Source organism: Lissotriton helveticus, chromosome 11 (assembly GCF_964261635.1).
Source record: "Lissotriton helveticus chromosome 11, aLisHel1.1, whole genome shotgun sequence".
Taxonomy (NCBI): Eukaryota; Metazoa; Chordata; class Amphibia; order Caudata; family Salamandridae; genus Lissotriton; species Lissotriton helveticus.
In genome coordinates, this window is record NC_136072.1 from 748,753,985 (window position 1) to 748,780,124 (window position 26,140).

The 26,140-nt window shown below is 44.8% G+C and overlaps 1 protein-coding gene across 2 annotated transcripts in view; it reads right to left on the reverse strand.

Annotated features, from left to right (window-relative positions):
* The window catches only part of LRRTM4 (leucine rich repeat transmembrane neuronal 4), a 1,979,041-nt gene that overhangs the window by 1,504,919 nt on the left and 447,982 nt on the right, over positions 1 to 26,140 (reverse strand). The window lies entirely within an intron of this gene.

The following is a 26,140-nucleotide window of genomic DNA, read 5'->3' on the forward strand; positions in this document are numbered from 1 at the left end:
AGGGTCAGTTTTGGGTTTTTGGGTAAAAGGGTACAGGGTAAAAATTAAATATAATTTAATTTAAATTAAATTAAATTAAATTGTGTAAATTAAATTAAATTAAATTAATTAAATTAAATTAAATTAAATTAAATTAAATTAAATTAAATTAATTACATTAAATTAAATTACATTATATTAATTTTAATTAAATTAAATTTTTAAAAATATTATATACTTACCAATACTTACATTGTATTTGTATGCGTTGTAAAGGTATATGCGTTGTAAAAACATGCGTGGTAATGGTACTTCGTTGTAATGGATCCTGCGTTGTAAAAATTGCGTGGTAATGGTAGGCGTGGTAAAAATATGCGTTGTAACGTCATACATCCCCGCCCCTAGGGTCTTAAACCGTACTTTCTTATAATAACTTCTTTCATCATATGATAAAAGCCACCTGTCAGAGTCATTAACTAATAATTCATATACATCCGGGACCCCTTCTCTACCTCTCCATCTATCCATGACATTTCCGCCTAGCATCCCTCTGATGTATTGCAAGACTGTAGCCCAATAATAGATTTTAAAGTCGGGTAGTGCTAGCCCTCCACGTTCTCTCGGCAGAGACAAGAATTTTTGGCCTCGGCGTGTTTTGCCTTTAGCCCATATAAAGCTGTTTGTGACTCTCTCTAACTCCCTAAAACAGCAATTATTAAATCTTAAGGGGATAGTCCTAAATAGGTATAAAACTGTTGGCAAGAACAGCATTTTAACAATATTGCACCTGCCAATTGTGGCCAAATGTAGGTTATTCAACCTATCGAAATCAGTTTTAGCCTTCTTTATAATTGGATCCAGATTCTTTGCTACCACTTTTGACAAGTCAGATGTTATCTTAATCCCTAAATAAACTGCTGTCTCCATTATTCTTGGATCTACCATAGCTATTTTTTGGTTTACTACCACTTGGGTTTTATTCCTGTTTAATTTATATCCAGACAAATTCCCATATATTGCTCCTTCTTCTTCTATCTCTCTCAGAGCCGACTCTGGATCACTCGATGTTATGGCTAGATCATCGGCATACCCCAAAATTTTTGTTTCATGCCCATTTAACGTCACTGGCAGAATGTTTCTATTCTGCTCTATCCTTCTAATAAATGGATCTATATATAGAGCGAAGAGGAGCGGGGAGCAGGGGCACCCCTGCCTGGTCCCTCGCCCGATGTTTATTATACCACTCATCTCCCCCATAATTCTCAGCCTTATTCTCGGATTATGGTATAATGCCCTCACAGCTCCCACACAGCCTTCCCCTAGATTTAACTTTTTCATAACTGCCCAGAGGAACCCCCACGAGACCCTATCGAATGCTTTCTCTGCATCCAGTAGTACTAACGCCATAGGGTCTCGTGAGGCAGCAGTTCCATCGAATAATGTAAGTACTCTTCTAATATGTTCTGCTGTGCCTCTTCCGGCGATAAACCCGTGTTGCCGAGGAGAGACAACTTTTCCAATTAAATTTCCAAGCCTATTAGCCAACAGTTTTGAGAACATTTTTACATCACTGTTCATTAGACTGATTGGTCTATAAGACCCGAGACTGGTTGGGGGTTTATCCTTTTTCAAAAACACCACCATAGTTGCCTCCCCCCAGGATTCCGGGGGTGTCGCACCGCTTTGTATATTAGCTATAAGATTATACCAATCCTCCTCTATTTCGGGTAAAAAAAAAATTGTAGAATTCCAATGGGATAGAGTCTGGGCCTACCGCTTTTCCTACTGGCAAGCTTTGAGTCGCTCTCTGCATTTCCCCCCTGTCAAATACGATCTCCAAAGCTTCCCTATTCTCCGCAGTTAGTTTCTCTAGTGTTACACTTTCGAGATATCTATCTATTTCATCGATATCTATCCCCTGATCAGATTTATATAATTTTTGGTAGAAACTCTGGAAACTAGAACATATACCACCTGGTGTTGTTACTGTTCCCCCATCTTCCAGCCTAATTTCAGCTATATCCCCTTTGGTAGCTGCTTGACGTGTTCGAATGGCTAGTGTGCGACCAATCTGCTCACTGTATTCATATTGTTCTTTTTTCCATGCTAGATATTTCCCCGCAGCCTTGGACGCGAATAACTCTCCTCCTGCTGCCTTGGCTATGGCTAATTTAAATGTTATTTCCGTTACGTCTAGTTTGGCCCTAATTGCTCCACTGAGTTCTTCTTCGATAATAGCAACTGCCCTTAACTTCCCCTCTAGCTCCTCCCCGCAACCTTCCCTCTCATCTACAGGCCACCAGGTCAGGACAAGGACTTCATTGATACATTTTTAATTTACTTCATCACCTCCTCCATCTGACATACCCACACCACCCTCTTGGGTGACTTCAAAGTCCAAGACAACACATGCTAAATAAAGCCAAAAAATCAATCTCTACCTCATTAACACACACAGAGCCTCCTTTATTAGTTTTTTCCATAGGGCAGCACCTCAGGCCTTCCTGCTGCGCTGCACTACAACAAAAAAGGGCAGGTATGCACAGTATCTATCAGATATGGTGCATTCCTGTCCATTTCCTCTGTGCCGGTGCACAATGGCTGACGTTCAGCGACACAGGCACCTTTGCACCATGGTGCAAGGGTGCCTGTGTTGAGGAGATGATTGTTTTTGTGCAGGAAGAGTATCTTACAGTAAAAATATTGTATATTTTGTATTAATATTACGTTAATATATATATATATATATGCATTAAAAAATAAAATGTTATGTTTTTTTAACTTAAATTAATTATTTATTAATTTTAAGGTTATTTAAGTATTTTTAAGTATGTTTCAGTTGATTATACTTATTATTTCATTAATTTTAAATTACTTTTAGGGCATTTAAAAAAAAAATGATATTTTGACTAACTATATTTTTTACAACAATATTTTTGATTCAATATTTTTGTACTTACCTGTTTGTAGATAGGAATTCGATATTTTTTCATTCAATATTTTGTCAACAATATTTTGGTAAGTCTACATTTTTAGCATTCAATATTATGTCAGTGATCCAGGTTCTATGCAACTGCTTTGTTCAGTAATACCTTAATAAGCCAAGGATAGCAATGCATCATCTGAGAAATATTTTTGGCAGTTTTGTTGGGCAAAATATTAGCAATAAATCTCAATTTTTATTTAGGCTTGATAGGACGCTCCTTTCTTCAAGGAAAGGTTCACACATAAAATACCAGATAAAGATGCACCTCAATATCGAAATCCCAATCGAAAGCAAATCTTGAAAAGGGGCTGCTCAATCTACCTGCTCAAGAATTCTAAACTTTGCAAACAAGCATCGTTGGCTAAGAAATCTTCACAATCATCTACTTGTGTGCAAAGTACGGCTCATAGATAAACTTGTGAAGAATTACCACTTACAACTTTGCAATTGTGGGTAAACTTTGCAAAGTGCTTAGTTTCACATTATTTTTAATATTTTTTTAAAGGGCAACTTCAGCATCTTTTAGTGGTTGCAAAAACAAGAATCTCTTCGTACTGTAGGGAGGAATTGGTGGATTAGTGTTGTTTGCTATTCAGCCCCGTTCACTATTTGGAACCAGCACCATGCGAGGTTCACCCGGGGGGGGCACCTTCCGGACTACTCCCACTACTATATACAACATAGCTATGCCCATTATTAATGTCATGTGATGGGACTATCATTCTATGTATGACCATGTGTACTAAACAGATCAGTGAAATCAAATGATCTGAATTCCTTTTCACCTGGTCCCACAGGAATAACATTCTAAGGTAAAAATTGATTGCCAGTGGGCATATGTGTACACTTTATATACCTTCACTGACCTAGCTGCAGCTATCCCTCAATAAATCATGATTGGCACACACTTTCATTACCTACATTTTAGCTTGCTTGTCATCACTGTGCATTCCTATCAGTGGATCCAACCTGCTCCATTAACAATGTTGCGAGAATCGACTATTCAAGGAAGCCACTAGGTCTCTCCACACATCTCACTTTAAAGGTAAACACTACATTACTCTTCAGAACACAACTGCAGAACTTCCCCAGAACCAGTGCACTACATCTAACCTCATACAGACTTCACCAATCAGCATGCTTCCCATCTACAGAGGCTGCACCTCCAACTCTTCTGAGGGCAAGTTACAGCTGTCAATGCAGCGACATCGTCACCCACCCTACCAGCCCTTGGAGACCATCATTTGTATTGACATCTCCCCATGTACCTATAAGCCTCTCCACCTATTGCCCCCACTCAGAATATTTCTAATATGAAACCTATTGTACAGGATGTGCCTGCATTGGTACCACCACTTCCACACGTAGTCTGCTTGTGATGAGACTGTGGGTGTGTGTTTTCTATGTAGGAAGCTGGGAGCAAAGGAAAGATGATAAAACACCTGTTTGCGCCATGCCTGCCAACAAAAGCCTTTTGATCTATGAGTAACAGACTCAGCATCAGATGAAACGCCAGCATCATTTCAAAGAAAGCAAGCTAAACAACGTGATGGGCATGTCTTTCTGATCCAAGTGAATCTTGTACAGAAAACATTTTTCAGAAGCTCTGCTTTGTTGAAGCTGCCTGTATCTTGCTGTAGGAGGAGTGTCTTTAATTAGACCATTTGTGGTTATGGCAGGGTAAATACTAAGATATTTAGAGAAAGGGTCACTGTTAATTCCATCCTCGACTTGCATGACAGACACAGGAGCACAGTATGGTAATAATGTGACTGGAGATATGGCCCATCAATTTGCTACCTTCCTGTCTGCAATTTATTCATATTGTATTCCTACATATTTTGCTATGACTTAATTGTACACCATTCCTTTCCCTTTGAGAATACAAAAACATTTATATACACATTTTTTAAAGCTATCATGCTCCAAGTGGACTATCCTATACAATGTGCAGCTTTACAACTGTTGTGAAAGTTTTGTGCAATCATTAAAAAAACAATAACATGATATTCTTCCCTGTGGTGAGAAATAAAACGTCCACTGAGATAAAGCCCTATAAAAACAGTCCCATGTATTCACAAGGAGTGCTTCGCTAACACATTATTATCCAAAACAGCTATTTTTAAAATGAAAAAGTGTGGCACCAGTTCACCATCCAGTGAAGCAGGTTTGATGAAAATCATCTGTCTCACCCAGAAGGTTCTAAAGGTCTATCTATGAGACTCTAGAGCAGAATTTCCACCTCAAAACGAATACTATAAAACATGTCATTTTACTCAACACCCCCCCACCACCACTGCCTTGAGGGTCCTACAGTTGTTACCAGTTACCAGAAGATCTGCCTTCAAACTGCTATTTATCAAACACAAAGCAATACAAATCAAAGCACAACTCTTCCTCAGGAAGAAAATCAACAAATACACATGACAAAGAAACCTACACTTGAGAATAGCTATGGAATGCTTCCTGTTACAAGCAGATTCATTTAAGTAAGGGGGAAACGTGCATTACACCACAAGATACATTTGTATATCAGACCATGTCCATATGTGCATATATATAGGGTTTTATGCCTGGTACTTAAACTTTAAGAACTTTCATGAGTATATATATATGTTTGTATAAGTCGATTACAGATATTTGAAACAAAATGCATACGTTACCACAAGATAAATGTGCACATCACACCACATAAATATTGCTGCTTATATGTACATATGGATTTTTATCTAGAGGGGTTTACTCCAGCCACAAAAACGTTGCCAAGTGCCATGAGTATATATATGTTTATACGTTAATTTCAGATTTGGAATAAAGAAAAAAAACGTAAACCTTTGTTCTCTCCTCCCTCTCACTCAGCCCAACCATTTGGACTTGTATGAACTCCAAAACATCCTTCTTTTGCTTCCCTCTCCTTTGTTAACTAAGCCACCCACCTACCAGGCACACGTGACTACTGCTAACAAAAATATCTTACTACTTCCCCTTTCAAAGCCATTACCATCAATGTCCCTTCTCTAAACTCTACCAAACACACACGAAATCAAGACCACAAATCTAATACAACTAATGAGCAAGAAAATAAAAAAACACATATTAGTAATCTACTAACAATTAAACTCTTATGTTGAGTTCCAGAGTAATGTGCCATTTGCTGCAAAGAGCTTCAGGTCCTTGTCAAGGATAGTAAGTGCTAGATATAAGTACAAGTGACAAGTACAATTAACTTCAGATCACGTCACATATTTTCCTAGCACACCAATTTCCCATTCCAAGCCGCTCATCAATTCTCATTTTCCTTCGTGTAGTACTCATCAAACCTACCTCTCTGATGACCTGGTTCCTCTGAATTTACTTGCCTATGGTGTGGGTCTTACCCCTTACTTTCCATCCTATAAGATCTCTCTCAAACCGTACTCTTCATTTTGTAGGTCTTTTTGATATTCTCTAGTGCCACTTGAGACTTCAACTGAAACATTGTATGGTTCATCAGACCACATTCTCATGCTTTATTGATTTTCAGACCTCACGCCCAATCTTTTATGAGTCTCAGACCTCCCTTCCCAAACTCATCTACTCCTCAGACTTAACTCCACTCTGTATGGCTCCTAAAATCTTACATGCCACCTTGTACAGCTACTCAGACCTAACTTTCTATTTTTCAAACCTCCCTTCCCCTTGTGTATAGCTTCTGACTTCTCTTGAGACCCATATATCTCCTGTGATCTCACTTTACAACATGTGTGCCTCCTCAGCAGTGGCGGTTTCTGCCATAGGGCGTTGGGGCTCCGCCCCAGTTTCATTCACATGTATGTTCATCAGACCACATTCTCATGCTTTATTGATTTTCAGACCTCACGCCCAATCTTTTATGAGTCTCAGACCTCCCTTCCCAAACTCATCTACTCCTGAAGCCTGTGAGGTCATCAGCTCGGCAAAGACCTTGCTTCAGGGCCGAGTCTCCACCCTCTGATAGCAAGGAGGCAAAGTTAGCCCCGGGCGTTTGAAAACCAAGCCCGGTATTGCTAAGCCTCCACGTCAATCAGAGAGTGGAGAGCATTGTCACCCCACCCTTTCCCAACTCGTTACAGGATGTGGGTGGGATCCCACCCTGTGACGAGTTGAGGAAGGGTGTGACAGGAATCGAGTCTGAACAGACCTGACCAGTGCAGTGACTGCTTTTCGCGCACATCTCTGCAGAAATACCGACTGCCTGAAATTCATTTTTGAATGACACATCTGAGGCCTGCGCAGGAGGCTCACACGTACCTGTGCAGGTCTGTTTCATTAGATAGTCTAACTGTTTGGGAACCCTGCTGGTGTTTTCAGGAATATCTCTCTTGGATGCTGGGGAAAAGGCCTGGGCATATGTGGCGTTCAGCGGCCTGTTGCTGGAGCCCAATTGTAGTCTTTGCTCACACCCAGACACTAAAATATATAACCACAGTAATTACAACATTTTTTTTTAAACGCAAGGCAGCAACATTTCTGCACCTGCTGCCAAAACAGTCATTTGTAACTCTAAGAGGAAGACCTGTTTTTTTCCCTCAACATTTATACCTATCTCCGTCATCCATATAATCAGTAAAAGATAAAACACTCACGTGGTGTGTGTAAATGACTGTGAAACTTGGCTGAAAGGCGCCCAAATTAATCTCGCTATGCCGCTGTTGTGCCGTTGCTTAGTTCACTTGCTCAAGACAGTTACCTGTGGGGTCGTATCATGTAGATGTCAGTTCTGGCACGGCACCCCTGTGTGACTGCTTCTGTGGAACTGCACTTTCTAAAGCGCTTACAGAGTTAACTTGGAGTTTCTATGTGGTGGTGGAACTTACTGTAAAGAAGCCATTTCCTGCATCATCATACTCCAGCTAGATGGACATGGACTGCATTTAGAGCCCACTCGAGTCCCGAGACAGTCCACCATTACTGCAGTACACTGCTGGAAGGTGCAGATAGTCCCAACGCTTGCTGCTTGGCGGTGCCACAGCACTGACTCGACTGTCACTGACTGCAGGTTGCTGTCCGATCTAGAGTCAGCAGATCACCAGGCAGCCCAGGCGGGCATTTTTTAAAGTTATATTTTGCTTTTTTAAATTTTTATATAGCGCAAACAAGAATTTCTTTTTAACCCTTTCACTGCGGCGGCTATTCCGGGACGGGGGGGGGCGCGCGGCGCTCCCGCGCTTGTGACGGAACCGTTCCGTCACGCCCCACGGGTGAGCTGTGCTTGTGACGGAACGGTTCTGTCACGGCCCCGCCCGCTCAGTAGAACGCTCAGCGCAGGTGCGGAATTCACACCGCGCAGGCGCGGCGAGCGGGCCGTGACGGAACCATTCCGTCACCAGCACAGCCCACCCTTGGGGCGTGACAGAACAGTTCAGTCACAAGCGTGGGAGGGGTTAATGAAATTTGTGTGTATTCATTAATAGCCTGTAATGTTGACCAGATGGACAATTCCCCTTTCACCCAAAGGGCTTCCTCGAAGCTGGGAAAACAGACTCAAGTCTCTGCAGGGACGTACAACATCCTTTGATTTTGGGCAAATCCCCTAATCTCCCTGTGTGTAACAAAATAAATTTACCTATCTGTAATGCAACTGGTGCTCATTTAAAGCGCTCTGTTACCTTCAGTTCGAGTTAGCACTATATAAAAGAGGCTCAGCGCGTGCAATGTGTTTTACAAAGCACTAGGCACTGGCAGTAATGGAAAATTGGCTTTGGTGAACTGTAAGGAACATTTTAGCAGTGCTCTAAAGGGGGCAGGTGGGTAACTTCCTCCATACATCCATGCACTTTTCCCGGGATGAATAAAGCAGTCCTGGATGGGCTGTGCACACAGCTCTCAGCAGGTGGGCCATTTTGTGAACTGGGGGCACCTCTCTGAATAGTTTTTGGCAAGTCCTTCAGCAGAGTATAACACAAGAAGGACATTAACCATGTCTCGGTGCAGAGCGGCCTAGCTGTTGCACCAAAACCAGAACTGGCATTGGGGTCGGTCTTACAGGAGCGCGCGAGAATCCTGGCCCTGCTCTTGGTTTCTGAGCTGGAGGTAGTGGAGGGGAGCTGCAGCCCTCCAGATCCCCAAGCTCCACAGTGGGGGCCCTGCCTCATCTGGCAAGGATACCAAGTCCTCAGTGCTGAATCAGATTTTCTCAGTATGGGATGGTGGTCATATGTGCTCCAGGGGTAACGCTCAGTGAGCTTAGGCACAGCCTCCCTTGCCAGCTACAAGAATTTCTGCCAGGGAACTGTGGAAAGCTGGTCTTGGAACAGCGTATAGTGTGGGGGTGCTGGCTGGGAGCTAACCAGTAATGCCACCTCACTAAAGGCATAGGGGGCATTTGGCGAGTTATCTTTGAAAAATAGAAAAGTGTTGTCTGAACAAAAAACACATTTAGTTGCCCCGTCATTATTCATTCTCCAGAACTCTTTCAAGATGTATGGGGGTGCTGAAGCACCTCCTTTATCCCTACTTCCAGCACCACTGGAATTCACCACAACCAACATGCAGAGAAGCATCCCCAAATATAGCCTAAACCTTCTCCAGATAGACTTTAGCAGCCGAGCATTTTGATCATCTAAAGCAACACACCCCATCTCAGTGGGCCTTTCTACCTCCTCACACACAGCAGTCTAAGATTTCACTGGTTGAGACATGGTTTTTGAAGACCCAGTCATGTGTCAGCCAACCTAACCACATCATGTGCACTATTAATTTCTTCAACCCTCGAGCGAGCTACATATGTATGCTTTTCCTGCAGTATCGCAGTCCACAGACACATAGGGGGTCATTATGATGACGTGCGGACTTAGTCCGCCCGTCATCCTAGCGGGACTCAGGACCGCCCGCCATAAGGGCGGGGGGTACCAGGGGTGGTATTAGGATGTGCCCGCCACAGTGGCGGGCACATCCTTCATCTTTAGCATTGTGGCGGGCGGTGCTCTTTGCACCGCCCGCCACAATGCTAAAAATGTTTAAACGCATTTGCATATGCAAAGCGGCAGGCACCGCGCGGTGCCTGCCGCTTTGCATATGCAAATGTGGGGGGGCACCATAGATACCCCCCCGTGAGCAGCCCCCACCCCTCCTTCACTCTGGGGGCCCGCACGGGACCACCAGAGTGAAGACCGCATGCTTTTCCATGGCGGCATTGCCACCACAGAAGGGCATTGTGAAATGCCCATTATAATATTGCTGGTGGTGTCTGATAGACACCGCCACCCTATTAATCCTTTTCCGCCCCGGCCGCAAGGCGACTGGGGTGGAAAAGCGGCGGACAGTCATCCGTCCACCGAGGTCCCCCCGCCATACTAATATGGCGGGGGGAAACGAGTGAGGATGGCGGGCGGATTGCCCCCGCCAGGCTGGCGGTGGCTACCTCCAGCCTGCTGGGGGCAATCCGCCCGCCATCCTAATGGACCCCATAGTCTGTGGCACTCTGCAGCCTGTCACACGCATCTCCAAGCATGTTTGACATGGGAACGACACAATTGACTTATCTTTTATAATGACAGCTTCCATTAGCTCTATCTCTACTACAAGCACCCTACTTGGGTATACATGTGTGCAGTAGCTGCAACACCACACACAGTGGGTATTCATAGATATTTGAGGTAAAAACATAACCTATCTATCAGAATAGTTCCCTTCAGGCACCATCCTTCTGGGGACAGCTTGGCAAATTTGAAATGGCAAATAGTTGGTTATCCATCATTTAGCCTTTGAACTGATGATAGAGTGAGGGGAGGCAATGGCCTGTTTCCGTTTAGCACAGTGGCTTCCGAAAGTCTTGAGAAAGGTGATGGTGTTGTGGGGTGGAGATATATGCTTTTTTGTGCAGTATAGTGCCTGCATGAGGGCTCACGAGCGATGGTAGTTCTGTGGAGCTCAGTGCGCACGGATGGCTGCTGCACACTAGAGTCCATGCGCAGGCCTTTGAAATGGTGATAGATGTGAGGAGCAGCAATAGTGAATCACAGTCTGTTGCTGTTCTGTATGGTACATTCACAAGGCCTGACATCTTACTGGGTTGGAAGGTTGCATAAAACTTGACAGACGTAGAATTTGTCGCTCAAAAACTTTAATATGCCCAGTAAAAGCCTGCAGTCCCGAATCTCTCATCGTCAGAGCTGCGTCACAGAAATACAACTGATATTCTATCTGCAAGAGAGATAGGTAGAGGCTCAATTATATATTTTTTGGTGTGAGTCAGGCTAGGCGGACTAGGATGGGATGTATGTTGTTTAGCATCTACATAACCACACGCACTTTACTCTTCACAGTCAAAAAGGAGGTGAGTGTTGGTCTAGACTAATTCTAAATTAGTTTAGGCCAACCCTCACCTCGTTTTTGACTGTGAAGAGTAAAGTGCGTGTGTTCTCAAATTTACTTGAAAATGCACAATTTGCCCACTCATTTTTCAAAATTTTCTTGGGGGGGAACCCCCAAACCCTCTTAGGTTGTTCGAGCTCGCTGGATACGCTCGTTTGCCACAGTGTGCTCCACCACTAATTTTCCGCCACACCACTTTCAAATGTCACCAGCCGCCACTGCTCCTCAGATCTCACTTTCCAGCCTGCATGACTCCTCATACATCTATTATGACTGTGGTCTGTGCCTGTGGCCTAGCGTTCACATCAGGAATGTGTAAAATAGCACTTTGTTTTCGAAATTTAACAAAATTTTACATTCATAACATGAAAGAGCTTGCTGGTAGGTCATGTAGAAATTGAACACGAGGCCCCACCTTGCATACAAAATTCACATAAGATACTTGCAAAATGGGACTGGTTAGAGAGGAAAACGCCTACTATGAGACATTTTCTCCCCCAGCAAGATATTTTCTGCTAGAACCAGTTTTACATGCAACAAAGTTTTGCGAGATTTTCTGGTTACAAACTTTGTTTAAAATTTAACAAATTTCATGAGCAAAATAAAACTTTGCAGAGGCCATATTAATAGCAGTTTGATGAAATATCTTTCATTTCAGCTTCAGAGGGCATAGTCCTTTTCTTTCATTTAGGTCGGATATAAGGTGAGCGCTTAATTCAAAACAGGAAAAACAGGAATTTGCACTGGCTTCGGACTTTTGAGTTGTGTTTTTCTAATTATCACCACCTTACATTTTCTCCTGATAGATTCCTGCAAGTCTAACATGTCCAATTATATCAGAGAACAAGAACTGAATAAAAGGCGAAATATGTAGAATTTAGTGTTTTTGGATGCTATGCCTCAACGCCAAGTTGAAAATTCGAAATAGGAGGTATTTACTACACTCTGTAAATACAGCACCCCAGAGTAAAACTCTTTACCAGGTGTGGTAAATATCCCACCCTATTTATAAACCAGGCCTAAGACTGCAAGAATGTATTTTATGTATATCATTTCTTCACCGCTCTTACATTTTACAACACATTAAATTGCTATTGCCTATGTTAGTGATGTGTAACCTGAGCTACCTTCTTGTGGTTTTTGGTGGTGGATGTATTAGACAGGTGGGCAGGTGGTTGTACAGATAGCACGTACTCTGATGTCCCAGCAGTGGTCAGAGTCAATCAGTGCCTAGTGCCTCAGTGCAGAGGTGCACTGCTGGGTAGTGGAAGGAAAGATGTACAGCAGGGTTTTCCTCTCCTCGTTTCATCGACCCCTCTCCGCTTGCTCTTTTCCTGCACTCCTACGCCTTTCCCTGCCTAATGGCTGTTTATAACTCTCTAGCTTTGCAGCAGCGAGGGAGAGGGGGGCAGGCCTGCCTCAGAGAGCAATGCTGCTTCCCACCAGTGATTCCTGTCCCATGGGGTTGAGAGAGCGCAAACTGATTTAAATATATGAGTACATCACACTTACCTGTAGTAAGCACAAATCATGAAGAGAAATGCCATGAGTGCTAATAGTATCTGCAAGTATATTCAAAAATATACAGCTAATATAGAGATTTAAGTAGAAGTGGAACTAATACAGAAATATGTGACATTATATGACTTTATTAGATGTGATTATTTTTTGAATCCATGTCGTGAAGCTGCTAAAACATAAGGTGGTATGTGGTTAAGAGCAGAACGTGGTAGGCCTCAGGGCCAGAGCTGGAGCTAAAAGGGAAGGTGTTTCTTTTCACGACACAGATTGTTTTAACGTTTTTGGTCATTGCATTAATGGGCCATGATTTATAGTAATGTTTACTGAATAATAGAATAAGAGTATTAACATGCTTTAATTAAATGAAGAAGTTGAATGCTATAATCATAATGAGAAATGTTGCAAGCCTTTTTAGAAGTCTATGAGAGTTGGGTTCTTGGCGGCAGATATCTGTCTGCAACAGGAAAGGGGGGATCCAATTATAAATGAATGAATAGAGGTCTGTTCAGTGGACGGCCCAGACATGGAGGAGGGTTCTGGAATGTTTAAGGGGTATCAGCGGGCCGGAGAAGAGTCTGAGAAGCAAGGTCAACTCTAACGTCTGAGGCCCAATACAAAGCATCATGGAAAAAGCCTGAAGTTGCACCACGTGAGAGGCGTTTCGCAAGGGGCGTCTCAAATGTTGTTGACTGTTTTGTATTAGGGACAGCACCCCTGGGTGGAGTTAGAGCAGAGACCTGAGGACCCTTTAGAGAGCGGATGGGTAGGCAGAGAGGGGTCATGACTGGAGAACTTTAGGTTTTCACCAAGAGACTTAGAGTGGGTGACTTCCCTTGGGGGTCATTCATTGCTGACACCTTTGTTAGGTTGGGATTTGGTTAAGTAGGGATACCATCTAGAACAGGGTAGGGACGCCTAACCTGTGTTTGTTTTCCTCCAATCTAAATGAAGGAGCGATATGCGTCTATGCTTATAGCTTTATTATTCTTAGAACTTGTGTTAGTGATTTCTGTTGCTCGTCTGAGGGCTTTTCGAGAGCACATGTATGTAATTGGACCTGTGTATCTCGTGAATCTCATTCTGAGATGCCTGTATTTGCAGCTTATCATTTCTTTACAATAAACTTTTGAAAACTAGAAGTTGTCCGTGATCTTTGGGAGTAGAGTCCTTTATTGGGTGAACTGACTTGGAAATAGGTGCACTTTCTTTCCTTACAGACAGGCAACAAAGGTTCAGTCGACCAGATCGAGGTTTGGATCAATAGAGATAAGGTATCGATCAAAATCTCGCCCTTTCAGTTGGTAGCTATAGAGGATGGTTGCCTTCTTGAGGACGGTGACCTAGGCCAGGTTAGCTTACCCCAAGGCCCCTAGAAATCGATGATCGGAAGAACAGCCCGCAGAAGAAGATCCGGATGACGTGAGACAGAAAAAGCAGCAGTATCGGTCGAGAGTGAGTATAAAGGGTTATGCGTGTTAGATTGCGGTGTTTTTGTATTGTATCTATGTTGTAATGTCTGGCGGAGTTGAATGTCTGTAGAGTGACTGTGGAACAGGTTGTGAGCGCGCGCAACCGGTGGAAATCTTAAGTTCAAGGAGAGCTTAAGTGGTTCGGGTGTATCGGACACCCAGAGTAATTGTCAACTAGTGTGAAGGGGGTCATGAGGTACCATTGATCACCCGAGAGACCGAGATAGGGGGAACGTAAGAGTGAGTGCGTGAGTAACGGACGCTGGTCGGAAGTTACTGTGTGTGTAAGCAACCTATCAGAGAGACGATAGACATCTCGTCAGTTGTGTTGACAATTACAGATAGACTGTGGACGTACAGTCGAGAGAAGTGACCGCTTGGTCGGAAGTAGTCATTTTTCAGAGTATGACTGGGACGCATGCATAACCGGGAGACGAGTTGAGAAAGGAGGGGTGCTGCTGCGAAGCGGAGAAAAGTGACGTCAGGTGGTGTCGCGCAGTGATTGGCTGACCGGCGAAAGACCGCGCTGTGATAGGCCAGCTAGCGAACACGTCAGACAGGGTCGCGACGTGATTGGCCGACAGGAGAAAGACCGCGCTGTGATAGGCCAAGCTAGCAAAGCCGCGACAGGATTGGTGGATTGTCATCAGGAAGTAAACAGAGTAGCGAGGCTGGATTTTGTGCGCATAATTATGAAGTGTTTTAAATGGTTGAAAGCGCTGTTTAAGAAAGAGAAGCGAGGATCGTATGAAGGGGAAGAAGCCCCGCCGGAGGGTACGCCAGCTCGTTATATGGCAGTAAATGTTGGGTTGCATACGATCCTTTGGATATCAGAGTGGAGTAAGATTACTGAAGGAAATGAGGAACTGACGTTCCCGAAGTACGGGACGTTCAGATTAGAGGTGTTACATCGATTGAAATCAGTCATGACCTCAAAGAGACCCTTGCCTAGACCAACCCAGTTTGAAGCTCTTGAAGCATGGATTAGGGCAGCGCATGAAAAGAATATGAACAGACGACAAGAAAGGGTGAAACGATCGGTAAGGGCAGTGCAGGATGCCAGGTGGGATGCGGATGCTAAAAGATGGAGAGTGCATAATTTGGAAATAAATAAACTGTACCCAGTGTTAGAGGCGCCAGTAAATAAAAGTCCCCTAGAAGAAGATGATGAGAGCGAAACAGAGGATAGCTTGATAAACAGATTACTGACAGACAGGCCACCCCCGTATAATAGAGCAGGGGGAGAGGTCGAGAATACTGAAGGAGCAAAGGGGGGCAATGCAGGAGAGCATAGACCGCTTCCCAGTTCAGAGTGGGATCCTGAGCCAAAGAAAGAGTTGCTCCAGCCTAGTCAGGTGCAACAGGTAGTCGGTAGGTTTGTGGTACAAAGAGCGCCGGAAACGGAAAGCGCCACATCCTACCCATTACCAGATGCACTACAGGTACCTGTTACCATAGGTCCTATAATATCGATATATGACCAAGAGAGAGCAAAAGGGGAAGAACGGAAACGGAAAGATAGAGAAAGAGCAGAGCAGGCAAGGAGGAACGATACCACTAATTCCCCAAGTCAGATGCCGATACCCAGAGAGTGGAGCACCCCGATGCACACAGCAGGGGACCCAGGGGGAGATCCTGGGGGCCCCAGATGGCCAATGGATCTGAGGGGATCTGGACGAAAATCCTTTCAAGAGCTAAATGAGTACATGAAGCAGTGGGACGAGGCAGTGAAGGCTCAAAAGTGCATCAATGCTGCAGAAGCAGAAAGGGAAAGTCAGGACAGCCGAACACGGACTCACTGCGGGGCTGGGGAGAGTAGTCCGGAGTGGGACTGTAGAGGGAGTAGGGGAGTCACCCATTGGGCCCGGAATGGAGGTAGAACAGATCTGAAAAACGGGGGCCCCGGGAGTGGAGGGGTGGCGTGCCCAATACTCAGTGAAGGGGAGAGGAGAGCGCAAGAGTACAGGAACAGCTTTAAGTGTCCACACTGTGTGCCTGGCACCAGAGAACAGAATGGGAGTTGTGAGAGGTCGCACCATAGTCCCTGTGATGACAGAAATGAGCGCAGCCCAGGGAATATGGGGAACCAGGAAGGATCGTATCGGATACTGAGCGATACGAGGCAAAGGGAGTGTAGCGACCAGAGGGAAAATAACAGAGAGATGTGCGGTGAGAGGAGAGAAGAAGACGAGAGTGGGCAGAGAGAGAGTAGGGATAACAGGCCCGTGTTCCATCACCTTCCAAGATCGGATGGCCGAGCATGGGACCTGGAGAGATGGGAGCAAGGGAGGCCACCCATTAACTCTCCTGAGCCCAAACGCAGAGCTCGAAGTTGGGATGGTAGGGAGACCAGTGAGCCCCCTTCAAAAGACATATTGCGAGCTGAGATAAAAGCCAAGAGACTTGATGTCTCCAGCTTAAGGTCAGATCTGGATGACATGGTAGATGGCACCCTGCCTTTAGAAAGAATGGAAATGTATGAACAGGATGAAATACTGTATATGGCAAAGGACATCACACGAAAGGCGAGAGCAGTCCATGAGAAGTTAGTCGAACTAGCAGGCAAATATATGGTGGACTTGTCAAGAACCAAAGCATTACAGGGTAACCACAGGCTACATTACTCAGATCGGGACCTAGATGAGAGGAGAACGATTGGGCTGAAAACACACATAAGGGAACTGATTACTGGAATAAGGACATGGAGGGCACTAGATAAGTGGGAAGAGAGGTGGTCCAAGAAAGGGACCGGCAGGAGAAGCATGATTAGTATGACACCAGGACAGCAGGGAATAGAAGCTTACCCTTTGCGGGAAGTTGCAAATGGGAACTATGTACATGTCCCTTGGAGTAGGGGAGATTTAGCTGCTTTTACCACCTCTTTTCCCAAATTACGAGAGAACCCTGTGGAGTGGTACAAGCAAGTCGAGAGGTTTGTAAAAATCTCCAAGGTCCTATGGATAGATCTGAACACGCTGTTTGACATTGTAGTACCAGGAGATCTGTGGACAGCATGCAAGGTTAGCGCTGAGTGGCCCACAACGGAGCCAGAGAGAGATGCCAAGACTAATGGGCCGTCCGAGATTGTGATGGCAAAATTCGAGAGAGTGATGACTTGGCTGAAAGAGAAGGTGCCAATGCAAGACATAGATTGGGTCAGAATAGACCGAACGAGACAGGAACCCAAAGAGACAGTTCATGAATATTACGAGAGATTGCTGAAGGCGTTTAAACAGTATAGCGGCTTGGATGTAATGGATCCAAAAGATATAGGGCAATTTGTGTCCAAGTTCGTCCTGGGACTGAGACCGGATATTAGTTTAATGATTCAGCAACACTCGATTTGTTGGCAAACTAAACCCCTAGATGAAATACTGAGATATGCCAGGTACTGCTGTGATGAGATAGATTCCAAGGCTAAGAAACTAAAAGAAAAGTTGATGGTGGTACAGATGCAAGCAGCAGGCAAAGGGGGACCGCAGCAACAGCAGCAAGGGACAGGTACAGGAGGTAAGAAGCAGTACAGTCAGAACAAGGGTAATGAGGAGAGTTCCACCTTTAGACCCAGAATAGACATAGCTACCTTGAAGAAAACGACTAGGTGCCACCAGTGCAACGAGCTGGGGCATTGGAAACGCGAGTGCCCCTACAACGTAGAGATAGGAGAGCAAGAGATAGAGGAGGAAGAGGTTCAGAGCGCGCCTACAAGAGGGGTAACGCCATACCAAGGAAAGGTGCTCAAAGGGGGGGGGGCTCCTCCCCGAGCCCAGTTCCCGCAACCTCCTCGAGTAGGGAGTATGGGTAAGACCTATAGACAAATGCCCCTGTTTGTGGAAGGTGAAGAGTGCTATTATGTGGACCCATTAACCGGACAGAGAGTGGAAAGAGAAGACTGCACCCTTGGGGCAGCCTTGGAGGTAGATCAGAGGGGACCCTATGTCGAAGCAGAAGTAGCAGGGTGCCCTACGACATTTCTGGTGGACACAGGAGCCACTAGATCCACGATCAGATCAGCTGCAGTTCCAGACCTGCCCATGTCTGGAGAGACCATACAGGTGGTAGGGGTCGCAAACAGGAGAATAACCAGCCAATTGACAGAACCGGTGCAGGTGAAAATAGGGAAGTACAGTGATGAGCACCAGTTTGTGGTTTGCGATTCAAGCCCTGTGTGTTTGCTAGGAAGAGACCTGTTGTGTAAATTGAATTGTACTATATATTGTACACCTCAGGGAGTGGAGGTATTGACTAATGATGATGATGCAGATTTCAAAGTTGCGAATTCAAGGATATGTGTGGAGCTGTACCCTACTTTGACAGTAGACGAGCTTCCCTGGGACTTGAGAGAGACAGTGGCATCAGAAGTATGGGATTTCACTGGGGAAGAAATTGGATTGGTCAAAGGGGTAGACCCAGTGAAAATTGTAGTGAAGCCGCATGCTGAGTTCCCAAGAACACCCCAATATAAATTGACTCCAGAAACGATTGCAGGCATAAAACCCGTGATCGAGTCTATGATTAAACAGGGAATACTGAAAGAAATCGTGGGTAGTCCATGCAACTCCCCGATTATGGGTCTGCAGAAACCAAATGGGAAATTTCGGATAGTGCAGGACCTTCGAAAGATTAATAACATAGTCGTTTCATGTTGTCCAGTGGTACCGAATCCATCAGTGATACTGTTTCAGATTCCATTCCAAGCTGAGTGGTTCACTGTGATCGATCTTTGTCAGGCTTTCTTTTCGATCCCTTTGGACGAAGATAGCCATTTTCTTTTCGCATTTAAGCTGGAAAATCGCGTCCTAACATGGTGTCGTATCCCTCAAGGGTATACAGAGAGTCCATCGATCTTTAACCAGCTTCTGAAGAAAAATCTTGAAAGTCTAGTGCTGCCCCAGAAGTCAGTTCTGGTCCAGTACATAGACGACCTCCTTGTGGCGTCAGAAACAGAAGAAGCTTGCAGGGAAGACTCCATTGCTTTGTTAAATCACCTAGCTGCCAATGGGCACAAGGTGTCCCCGGGAAAATTGCAGTACTGCCTGACAGAAGTGCAGTACTTGGGACACAGAATTGAGAAAGGCAAACGAAAGGTGTCACCAGACAGGATAGAGGCGATCATGAAAATGAACGCGCCTAAGACACAGAGAGAGGTCAGGATGTTCCTAGGGATGGTGGGTTATTGCCGACAGTGGATCGTGAACTTTTCACTGAAAGCAAAGCCCTTGCAAAAACTGACGCACAAAGAGGTGAGTGATCCGGTACCATGGGACAAAGACTGTTTGATGGCATTCTTACAGCTGCGAGAGGACCTGTGTCGTGCTCCGGCATTGGGAATGCCTGATTACAATAAACAATTTTTTCTTTACTGTTGTGAGAGAGAAGGTTGTGCGTTGTCTGTGTTGGTCCAAATCCATGGGAATGCCCGTAGACCAGTTGCTTATTTCTCGGCTACTTTAGACCCAGTAGCCGCAGCGTTGCCCGGATGTCTCAAATCCGTTGCTGCAACGGGTGTCAGCATTGAGAGATGTGAAAATATCGTTATGGGGCACCCGTTAGAGGTGTGCGTGCCACATTCTGTTGAATTGTTAATGACCAGGACCAAAACACAGCATCTGACCAATAGCAGGCTCACGCGCTATGAGCAAGTTATTCTTGCTGCAGAGAATGTGACCCTCAAGAGATGCTCTGTTTTGAACCCTGCTACCTTAATGCCACTTCCAAATGATATTGATGATGATGATGAATATACAGACCATGACTGTCTCGATGTGACTGAACTATGCACCAAACCCAGACCCGACATCGTAGATGAGCCACTGACCGACCCAGACGAAGTTTTCTTTGTCGATGGCTCATGTGTAAGAGACGAAGTTGGGCAGTTGAGAGCAGCTTATGCTGTTTGTACAATTGAAGGAGTTGTGGAAGCTGGGTGCCTGGAAGGAGTACACTCCGCTCAGGTAGCCGAGATTATTGCCCTGACACGTGCTTGCTTAGCAGGCAATCAAATTCGAGTCACCATATACACCGACAGCCAGTATGGGTATGGGGTAGTTCATGATTACGGGCAGTTATGGTCTCAAAGAGGGTTCATGACTTCATCAGGCTCTCCCATTCGCAATGGAGAGTTTGTGCGCCTGTTGTTAGAAGCATTGCAATGCCCAGCAAGTATCGCAGTTGTAAAGTGCATCGCACATACCAGAAATGAGGACTTTGTTTCGAAAGGCAATAGATATGCTGATGAAGTTGCGCGGTATTGCGCGGAACAAGGTTACTCTTTCACAGAGGTGGATGTGGGTGGAATAAATGTAAGAACTGAATTAGCCATGATACTGGAAACTGTTGATACTTGGGATGAACTGTCAATCATGCAAGAAAATGCTCCTGATTCTGAAAAAGAAACATGGGAAAGGGCAGGATGTGTAATGGGTGAGACTCATTTTTGGGTCTCAGCAGACGGCAGAGCAGTGTTGCCCAATGAGATGGTGAGTCCAATGGCTAGACTCATACATGGTACCGTACACTTAGGGAGAGATGCTATGCTGAGAGTGTTTAGACAGACTTGGTACAATCCTAAGTTTAGAATAGCAGCAGAAGCAGTGTGCCAGCGTTGTGTGACCTGCCAGCAGCTGAACGTAGGAAAAAGAACACCAGTTGCACTAAGTCACATAGGAAGGTCTGGAGGTCCATTCAACAGAATGCAGATAGATTTCATTGAAATGCCAAGATGCAACCGCCTCCGCTATGTCCTGGTGGTTGTTTGTGTGTTCTCCAGATGGGTTGAGGCATACCCTACACGTAGGTGCGACACCCTCACAGTGGCTAAGTTACTGCTTAGAGAACTTATCCCTCGTTTCGGGGTGCCGGCCTTTTTGGAATCAGATAGGGGAACACATTTTAACAGTGAGCTTGTGAAGATGATTTGTGTTGCACTAAATATTGACCAAAAGCTACATTGCAGTTACCGACCAGAAGCTTCAGGAATTGTGGAACAAATCAATGGCACGATCAAGTCCAGAATAGCTAAAGTTTGCTCCTCAACGACTCTGAGTTGGCCTGATGCCCTGCCATTAGTTCTCATGAGCCTTCGTAGTACCCCAGACAGAAGAACAGGGTTGTCACCACATGAGGTGTTAATGGGGAGAGCAATGAGGCTGCCATCTATTCCAGCTACTGCACTGTTAAATATCACAGATGATATGATCCTGGACTATTGTAAGGGGCTGTCTGACGCCATGCGTTCTGTGTCCCTTCAGGTGCAGGCTGCAGAGGTTCCAGCGTGCCAGGGCCCTTGCCATGACCTGTATCCTGGGGACTGGGTCCTGGTGAAGAAACATGTGAGAAGAAGCTGCTTGGATATTCGTTGGCGTGGGCCCTACCAGGTCATCCTGATCACAAGCACAGCTGTAAAGGTGGGAGGCCTGCCCAATTGGATCCACGCGTCACATACGAAAAGGGTTCCAGCACCTCTGGAAACAGCTCCTCTCTCGGATGGACGTCCAGCTGAGGACCAAGAAGCCATAGAGGGGGCTAGTCAAGCTGTAGAGGTGCCCGCGGAAGCAGGGAACGAGTCTGACCAAGCTGAGGACGGTCAGTACAACAGCGAAACTGAAGACGCTACAGAAGGAGAAAGTAGCTGGGAGTACGAGTCTGACCCTGACAGGTCTGAAAGAGAGCGAGAACAGACCAGAAGGAGAAGGAGTAGAAGGGCACGTGGAGAAGCTAATTGGCCGCAAAGAAGGAGCTCTAGCCTGAGGTCAACTCCAGAAGCAACCCTTCCTCCGATATCAGAAGACTCAGACCCAGAAGAAGGTGCTCAGGGCGCTGAGGCACCGGACCGAAGAAGGTCAAGAAGAGTGCGTGTGCCTAACAGAAGATACTCCACACCTGAGTGGACATATCTGGCGACAAATGTCTGTGAAACCGGAGACAGGGAGGATCCGAGCGGTGGTGGTGTCCAGTTCTGAGCCCATTATCACCGTGGAAATACGACTGTTGGTACCCGGTGTCGAACAAGAAGGGTCACTAACATTCGTGCTCCCCAGACCTCCCCGCCTCAGCAAGTTAAAACATATGTTTCTTACAGAATTGCAATTCCCCGACTTTGGTACAACGATAACAGCACATGAAGAGCACACTCTTCGCTTGGAAATATTGAACTATGCTATTGAAGCTGCAACCACAAATCTGATAGTTGACTGTTAAAGGATTTTGTAAATAAAGCAAGCAGAAAAAGAAGATTACCTAGCGCCCAGGAAGCAGAGAATTTTAGGGAATCCCTTGAGTTGATGGAGAAGGGCTAGGGTTGTCTTTTTGAACTGTTAAAGGACTTTTGCGAAAAAGGCTGTCAGCCTCCAGCTGTGTGGATTCTAAAGACAAAAAGGATTTAAAAAAGACTGTAAAGGAACGAGAGGAAAGGAACTTTTTGCAAAGATAAAGGGAGAGCTATAATATCTGACAAAATGGAGGCCGGCACCCCGAACCGCAGAGCTAAATGTATAATAGGTACACTAATAGTAGGAGTGATAATATTAATAGCTTTAGTGGTAACAATTTCTTATGTAAAGGGACAAGAAGAAGAGGTAAAGGTAACTGATGTGAGTTCTGTAGTAACGCTTACACCTATTGTTGATGGTGAGAAAAGGGAAAACACTCAAGAGAAAGCGTTATTGGCTGCAGAAGCCCGCAGGTTACATGTAGACGAGTCCCAAGGAGACTTTAGGTCAAATGCTTATGCTAAACTTTTATATGAATACGTGGATGCCATGGAGGTTAAGGATTGCTACGTCTGCATGCAGTTGCCTGCGTCTGTAGATGAAGGAATTCGCTATCATCACCTCCCTCTGACATATGGCATCACATGTAGCTTATTGCTTAGTATATTTTATGAGAGAGATAGTTTTGAATACTATTTCTCAAATTATGATTCAGTGTTGCCAGAAGTCCCAAATTATAAGCAGATGAACAAATGGGATTACTGGAAGAGTGAAGACAGATTGGCCAAGTTCTTCATTCCTTGGATTACCTTAGATACTTCACATGCCCGTAGAAATAATCTGACATGCAAGGTATCAGAAGTCGAGAAAAAGTTCATAGGGCAGGTGGATGATCGTTACAGGAGACAAAAGATTTTGAAAAAATCAGGACAAGGGAAATTAGATTGGACCGAGGAAGAGAAGTCACATAAGAGAAAGGGTAGTAGTGGTCCAATAGCTTTAGATAAAGCGCAGAGAGGAAAGCTATGTCTTCACCGAGCCAAAACGTATTATGAAAATGTATACGTGGGTGAAGTTGACTGTGAACATGCTTTTAATTTAGAGTACTACACTAAGGATTTCCTGAAGGGAATGCAAGTGATTCCAAATGTGTATTTTGTATGTGGAAGAAATGCTTACGTGAGACTACCTGACAACTGGTATGGATCATGTTACTTGGCAATTGTCTTCCCCAAAATATATCATGCACAAGACTTAGTGATCATTGAGGGTCAGACATCATCGAGGGGAAGGAGAGATGTAGGTGATGCCGAAATGGTTGGAGATGTCTTTGGAGCTATGTTCCCTCTTTTGGGAATAATCCTTAATGATGTTAAAATTAGACGACTGGCAACAGTTGTCGACAGGTTGTCTGCCAGCACTGCTCAGTCCTTAATGCTGGTAGAAGGAGAGATGCAATCGATAAGGGCTATGGTTCTTCAAAATCGGCTTGCATTAGATGTCTTATTAGCAAAAGAGGGCGGAGTCTGTAAGGCTTTGAAGGTCCAGGAATGTTGCACTTACATTCCAGACCTTTCGAAGCCCCTTGAGAAGGTTATTAAGAACATAACTAATATACATAAGGAAATCGAAGACTTGAGTAGAGAAAATGTCTGGGAAAAGGTGGGCCACGGAATGAGTACAGTTGGAGGGTGGTTTTCCACCTTAGGCAAAAGCTTTATTTGGTATATCCTAAAGCCTATCATCATAATATTGATCTGTGGGATAATATTGTGGGGATTGGTGAGGGTATTCAAATGGTACAGAGCAAGAAGGTCAGAAAGGGCCCAAAGAGAACAGTTGCAGAGATTGGCTGCCATACAAGATAATCAGTACAGGAGCCTGAGAGCTCTGGAAGCGCAGAGAATGCCAGCAATAACGGCAGTTTAAATGTTAGTGATGACCCCGAGAGGTCATCAAAGGGGGGAACTGAGAGAGCGCAAACTGATTTAAATATATGAGTACATCACACTTACCTGTAGTAAGCACAAATCATGAAGAGAAATGCCATGAGTGCTAATAGTATCTGCAAGTATATTCAAAAATATACAGCTAATATAGAGATTTAAGTAGAAGTGGAACTAATACAGAAATATGTGACATTATATGACTTTATTAGATGTGATTATTTTTTGAATCCATGTCGTGAAGCTGCTAAAACATAAGGTGGTATGTGGTTAAGAGCAGAACGTGGTAGGCCTCAGGGCCAGAGCTGGAGCTAAAAGGGAAGGTGTTTCTTTTCACGACACAGATTGTTTTAACGTTTTTGGTCATTGCATTAATGGGCCATGATTTATAGTAATGTTTACTGAATAATAGAATAAGAGTATTAACATGCTTTAATTAAATGAAGAAGTTGAATGCTATAATCATAATGAGAAATGTTGCAAGCCTTTTTAGAAGTCTATGAGAGTTGGGTTCTTGGCGGCAGATATCTGTCTGCAACAGGAAAGGGGGGATCCAATTATAAATGAATGAATAGAGGTCTGTTCAGTGGACGGCCCAGACATGGAGGAGGGTTCTGGAATGTTTAAGGGGTATCAGCGGGCCGGAGAAGAGTCTGAGAAGCAAGGTCAACTCTAACGTCTGAGGCCCAATACAAAGCATCATGGAAAAAGCCTGAAGTTGCACCACGTGAGAGGCGTTTCGCAAGGGGCGTCTCAAATGTTGTTGACTGTTTTGTATTAGGGACAGCACCCCTGGGTGGAGTTAGAGCAGAGACCTGAGGACCCTTTAGAGAGCGGATGGGTAGGCAGAGAGGGGTCATGACTGGAGAACTTTAGGTTTTCACCAAGAGACTTAGAGTGGGTGACTTCCCTTGGGGGTCATTCATTGCTGACACCTTTGTTAGGTTGGGATTTGGTTAAGTAGGGATACCATCTAGAACAGGGTAGGGACGCCTAACCTGTGTTTGTTTTCCTCCAATCTAAATGAAGGAGCGATATGCGTCTATGCTTATAGCTTTATTATTCTTAGAACTTGTGTTAGTGATTTCTGTTGCTCGTCTGAGGGCTTTTCGAGAGCACATGTATGTAATTGGACCTGTGTATCTCGTGAATCTCATTCTGAGATGCCTGTATTTGCAGCTTATCATTTCTTTACAATAAACTTTTGAAAACTAGAAGTTGTCCGTGATCTTTGGGAGTAGAGTCCTTTATTGGGTGAACTGACTTGGAAATAGGTGCACTTTCTTTCCTTACAGACAGGCAACAAAGGTTCAGTCGACCAGATCGAGGTTTGGATCAATAGAGATAAGGTATCGATCAAAATCTCGCCCTTTCAGGGTTCTCTGTGAGTCAGAGACAGGTGCGTCTGCTGTCGGCTCTGGAGATTTACTATGTTCATTCCCCTGCATGCCTTTGCTGTACTCTCTGCCAGATATGGAGACGGAAATCGCTTCCTGCAGATCATTGTTCTTTTCCTGACACCTTTGTTCCTGCACGTGTCCGGGTACAGCAGGCAGCCAGGCTGCAGAGAACAGAAGCCAGAGGCAGCGATTGATCGAAGCACTAGGGAGGGAAGAGTAGGTAACGAGGTGGCGGTGGCTGGTGGGTATGTAGCAGTGCTGGTGAGGCATGTAAAGGTGTCTGCAGGTGGTGAAC